This window comes from Onychostruthus taczanowskii, unplaced genomic scaffold, assembly GCF_017590055.1.
Source record: "Onychostruthus taczanowskii isolate IOZ18803 unplaced genomic scaffold, ASM1759005v1 scaffold1, whole genome shotgun sequence".
Lineage (NCBI taxonomy): Eukaryota > Metazoa > Chordata > Aves > Passeriformes > Passeridae > Onychostruthus > Onychostruthus taczanowskii.
The window spans coordinates 12,164,075-12,170,074 of NW_024496525.1; the positions used below are offsets into that span (position 1 = coordinate 12,164,075).

General features: G+C 46.2%; 1 protein-coding gene across 1 annotated transcript in view; it reads right to left on the reverse strand.

The window, feature by feature from the left end:
* The window catches only part of STXBP6 (syntaxin binding protein 6), a 94,934-nt gene extending 91,159 nt beyond the window's left edge, over nucleotides 1–3,775 (reverse strand). The window contains exon 1 of the mRNA XM_041402605.1: nucleotides 3,754–3,775. The gene's annotated coding sequence lies outside the window, so the exon portion shown is untranslated. The remainder of the gene's footprint in view (nucleotides 1–3,753) is intronic.
* Between the last annotated feature and the right edge of the window lie 2,225 nt (nucleotides 3,776–6,000).

The following is a 6,000-nucleotide window of genomic DNA, read 5'->3' on the forward strand; positions in this document are numbered from 1 at the left end:
CAGATCTGCAGCACTTCAGCACAGCAGGAATCCCTTCCCCAAAACTATCTGCAAAGACAAATTGTGTAAGGGAAAGTAGGAATATGTAATTTATCAAGCTAACTCACAGTCATGCAATCCCCATTTACAAAGGAATCTCTTACACTTATGACAAAGAAATCCCACAGCACTGTCTGCGTCAAAAACCTCAGGTGAAGAGGATGTCTGCCTAAGCTTAAGATGGAAAAAAAGGCAGTTTAATGCTCAGCTATGAGCTCTAGAGCACCACAATGAACAACACATGCCAGAAGTCAACTGGACCTCCAACAAATGTATACTGGAAAAGAAAATGGACTACTGGGCAAAGGTTTTTCAGGATGGAAGAGGATACTGGCAATTTTGAAAGAGTTTTAATACAATGATTTTGTTAAATGGTCTGATCTCTTTTTAGCCCTCAGTTACCCAGTGAATATATTTCATGAGTTTATTTCTGCTACATATAGCTTCAGAAATGCATTTGCTTTTGAAAAATCATCATTCCCTTCTGTGATAGCAGATTACCCAGAGGAGGGGAAAAAAAGTAGTAAGAGGCAATAGCCTTCCTCCCACTTCCCTAAAACCAGTTTCTTCCTGCACACCACAGCCTAAATGTTCTATGACATCATTTAGGCAGGAAAACCAATAGTCCTTCTCTTGTTAACATAGTAATAATAATTCAAAACAAGAACTATTTTCCTCTCCTTTTCTCCAAGCTTAAGAAATTTGTTGGGGATAAAATTAAAAATCTGTATAACCAAGGAATGCTACACAACAAGTAACTGTAAACAATCACACAATGTTTATTAGCACTGATAAAACACTAGATATATCCTAGTTTGCATTTCCTGACTCAGAACAAGAAACAGACAAACCAAAAGCCTAAATTTAAACATGCTTCTATACAGTCAAACCAGCACTAACTGCTGCAGTCATATGCAAAAGTGTATTAATGAATTCACTGGCATGTCTGGATACAATATAAATTAATGTCAAGGCTTTCTAATTCATCAATTTTTCAAATCCCCAACATCACCAGATCACCAACCCAGGACTAGGAAAATTAAGTGCTCCCTTGAAGGACTTGGTTTTTCTCAGCACACAAGTCAGCTATGGCATTCCTGCTTGGTTAAAAACAGAAGACAAGTTTGTCTTACCACCATCTTATCTGAACACAACTTTTGTACAGCCTTGGCAATGATAGCTTACCAGCTGGACACTGGAAATGGACATTAAGTTACAAGGGAAGAAAAAAGAAAGAACAAATGCACACTATTACTTAGACAGCATGCTTCTCCCCAAAGGAAACTAACAGTTACTATTTTGCAGAGCTGGCATTTCATATAATTTTATTCATAATAAAACAGAAGACATCCCATATAGTCTTATAAGCTGCACTTTTTAAAGAAGGTATTTTTAAGTTTTCTAAAATGTATGCTTTAATCTAATAACAACACCACAAACACAGGAAGTACCTACTGAAGAATTCATCATACTTAAGAAGTGAACTTCTAGTAAAAGTAGCCTTAAATAGCACAAAGAAAAAATATTCAGCTAGGAGGAATAAAAACCCATTCATACTGAGGACTTTATGAATGGCTTATATTATCTAAAGTGTCTAAACATCCCACATCCACACAGGACTGAGGTGATCTGAACACAAATCTTAAAAAAAAAACAAACCAAAGTACTTCTCTTTGACCATTCTATAGCTCATAACACCATGTTATCATCACACTTCCCTGACTTTACATGTTCCTATCCAGACCATGTCTAGGAGACACGCAGAAACTTGAGAATAAATGAAATACAGGTAAGAAATCAACATGTGCAAGTTAACAGAAATCTCAGTCAACACAGCAAACACTGTTACTCAAGGGTAGGATACCCCTTACTTTCCATTGCACAATTCTTCACAGCCTTTTTTTTCCACCTGGAAATTCCTTCACCTGAGGAAGCTATCACAAAATGGTGATTGAGCTAACTTCCAAAATGGTACTTTCACTCTATACTCAATATGTTACAGTACTTTTTATTTTCACTGTTTTACCTTAGTGCATTTTTAAAAGTGCCATGCAACTTTTAAGGCATAGTCCTGAAGAAAATCGAGAGTAATAGATGGGAAATTAGGATGGCATGTTACAATGTAACTGCATTTCCTCAAGCAGAAAGGCCTTAAACATTTCACTGAAAGTGACTTTTTCAAGTATTTACCAAGTAGACTAACATCAGCCCTAGGGGGAACATTTTTCCTGGGGCAAGAAGCTGTAAATTCCTATTCACAGAGCATGGGGAAAAAAAAAATGCCCAACTCCCCAGTATGACTACTTGCACTCAAAGTACCACAAGTGTTCTGTGTTCATTATATTTTGAGTTCTTAGGACCTCATTAAAATAACTTACAAGAATTACAGAAAAAATCAGGGATAAAGTGTGCTTGGAAACTACAGATGTGAAAAAGAAACCCCTGAGTTGCTAACACAATGCATCGCCAGCAAGATACAACTTCCCTGCCCTCCTCCCTTACAAGAGATGACACGTTACAGACCTCCCCTAGAGTTAGTCACTGCAGCACTGATTAGATGTCATAATCAAAAGAAAATCAAGATACCTTATTGTCATCTTTCAGTATTTTAGGCTGGAAAAGGTCCTGTCTGCCTCAGTAACGTTAAGCAGCGTTGCCAGATGATCCCAATCACAAGAGCAACAACTTAAAACTCTTAAGAGAGGTGTCATGGGTCTGTGGAGCCCGTTCAAGCAATGAAAAGCAGTAACACTAGCTCTGACTCACAAAAGGAAAACAGCCAAGTTGAAGACATCCTATAAGACAGTTTATATTTAGACAAAGATAGAGGGATTTGCGAAGTGATGCAATTCCTTAAACATAAGCTCCTCTGTTTGACAGGGGGTAAAATATGATGAAAAAAGAATAACACATTTCTCTAAATAATGGTAAATATTTCCTTGAACTTCAGATTCCATCAGCTGTGGATTATCCATCACAAGTGGATAATGACTACAGCTATTGTAAATTTTACTTTTCCATTAGCAAAGCTAGCTCAATCAGAAAGCGGGGAAGGTGGTGGTGGTCCTTTCACTGGACTGACAAGGTTACTCCTGAAGCATCGTGTTGGAAGGGGACCAGTACATCAGCTTAACGCTTACTGGCCAGTTCTGTGCTGCTCTTCACCACCCGCAGAACCTCCCCAGGACAGTCGACAGGGACTGACCACTGCCGGGCTGCACCAGCGGCTCCAGGCAGCGCAGACTTCGGGGCCGGCGTCAGAGCAAAGCCTCCCGTGCCGGGGCTGCAGGGCCGGGCCCCCCGCTCGCACAGCCTCCGACGGCGAGGGCTGAAGGGCTGCGCCGCCGGACGCACCGCCCGCCTCGCCCCAGCCGCGCCGCAGACGGCGCTCAGCGGAGCTCCGCGGCTCCGGCAGCGGCCGCCCCCGCTCCCGGGGTGCACACCCGGCTGCCTCGGCCCGGCACCGCCGGCGCGCCCAGGAGGTCCCGGCGCCGTGCCGGGGCGGAGAACGCCACCGCGGAGTTGATCACTAACTCGCTGGCCCGAGTTAGTGATTTCTCTCCCTCCGAGAGCTCCTCCCGCGGGCGTCGCGCAACCGGCAAGCCCCAACGGAGCGAGCGCGGCGCGCCACCGAGGGAGCCGATAGGGACATCGCCCCCGTCCACCCCACGCCACCGCGACCCGCAGCGCGGCGTCTGCGGCCCCCACACCCACCTTTCCGCAGGATCGACTTGACTCCGCTCTCTCTTCTCCCCTCTCCTCTCCCCTCCCCGCCGCAGCGCCGCGTGCGGTGCGCGGAGACTCGACTTGACTCCGCTCTCTCTTCTCTCCTCTCCTCTCCCCTCCCCGCCGCAGCGCCGCGTGCGGTGCGCGGAGACCCGCGCGGAGCGGAGCTCGGTGCGCTCCCCCGCCCTGCCCTGCCGTGCCCCGCGGCGGCGGCCGCGCTGCCAGCGCCGAGGCGTGAGGGCGGCCCCACGTGCGTCGGCTGCGCCAATCGCGGCCGCCCGCGGGCCGCCCACCGCCCCCGCCGCCACCGTCCCGGGCCGCCCGCGAACCGGCGGGGCGGGCGGGATGCTGGGGAAAAACGGTGGCAGCGCGGGCAGGAAGCTGGCTTGGGAGGCAGGAGGAAATAAGCGCGTTGGAGCGGAGTTTGGGATCGCTGAAGGGAGGGAACCCCAAACGCTGCTGCTCGGGGGCTGCGCGCCGCTTCCGCGCCCGCGGAGCCGCCGTGGAGCCGGGCTGGCGGCAGCGGCGCTCCGCGAGAGCGCTCCGCAGGAGAGGCGTGCGCCCGCCGCGGTCGGGAAGCCTCCCGCGGGCCGGGTTCCGCCGCGGCCGGAGTCCCGCCGGAGCCGCTGGGGCAGGCGGAGGCGCCCGGCGCCGGGATCAGGAGTTTAGACGGGCAAACCTCCAAAATTAATGTATAAAGCGCCCTTTCAGCTCTCTGACGAGTTTTGCAGCGCTGAACGTGCTGGGAACAGAAACACGTTCTCACCTTGGCACAGAAAGCCCACGGGGCGGGAGTCGGTCTCGGCTCTTCCCAGCGGCCCGCGGAGAGCCTGGGATCGGTCAGGTGTGCGATCGCTGCCCCGGCCCCCAGCGACGTTCCTGAAAGGCATTCTCTCCTGCTAAAGCGTCACACAAATAACAGAGGGCTGTTCCTCCACACTCAGAGGATAAGGCTGGAAACAAATTCTGCTATTGTATTTTCTACATTGGATGTCAGTGACGTGTCCCGATCCTGGGCCACACACATTGCTGTGTGTCCACTGTGACAATGCTGGGAATGTAATGCTTGGAAATAAAAAGCTGTTTAGTTAGAAAATAAACATTCACAACAAAGCAAAATATTTTTGTACTTTACTTTACAATGTTTAACGCTGAGTTTTTGTCAATGTCAATTGTAGTTGGTACAACTTCTGTTAGTGACTGTCTCCTCAGGGGATGTGTATTTTCATCCTGTCATTTAATCTAATGGTTGTTGATGCTACATAGTGGCAGTTCGCTACAGCCTCGGTTTTTCAGACCATTACACTCAGCTGTATTGCTGTTCCTTTAGATCTCTCTTAGAAATGCTGCGAAATCCATTCAGTGACTCATATTAATTCCAATAAATTTTGCATGGATATCATGGAAATAGGTCAATCTACTTTTGTTATAGGCAACAGCCTCCTACAAATGTCTTCCTATCTTATATATTAGAAGTTTAACTCCCAGTGGCCTTCAGCTGCTCCTCTGTATTAAAACCAACTTTTGAAAAGGTAGATCCCTTTTTCTCTGTGAGTATGATTGCCAGTAGACTTCAGTGTCTCCAGCATCTGTGAATTTCAGGCCAGATGCACAGCCATGAACAGAAAACAGAGAACAGGCCGCAGTTATGAAAGACAAAGTTGGAAACAAGGTTATTTTTTTTCTTTTTTCTGATAAATCTGGGCATTGAGACCTTCAAAGAGTTCATCATGACCTTTTTTTAGAAAGATAAACTTGGGAACATCCAGATAAGTGATCCATTTTTATCTGCTATCTAAATGCTGAGTAATTTAAAATGTTTTTTTTCTAATTTTTCTGCAGCCATACAAACTAGTAATGCTGAAGTTATGATGGGTATTTAATTGCCTGATAACAGAAACCAAGAGAAAAGCTGAATATGCCTTCATGAACACTAATAATGATGCTTGTCAGCCCTTCAACCTTTCACAACCTTTCTTCTCTTTTTAGTGTATTTTGATGAGCTTTGGGTTTTGGGAATTTTTTTGTTTATTTGGAGTTTTTTGCTCTGTTTTGTTTTTAATTTTTTCCCTCTTCTTTTGTTTTCTGGTTTGTTTTTTTTTTTCCTCTTGTAGGTTCTTGCAGGCAATGTGTTTTAGGTAGAAATTAATAGAAACTAAAGTCCAGCTTTTATTCTTGCAACTGCTCAGACTTTTCAAATTTGTCTCATTTTTGCTTCCATTGTCTTTTGTACTG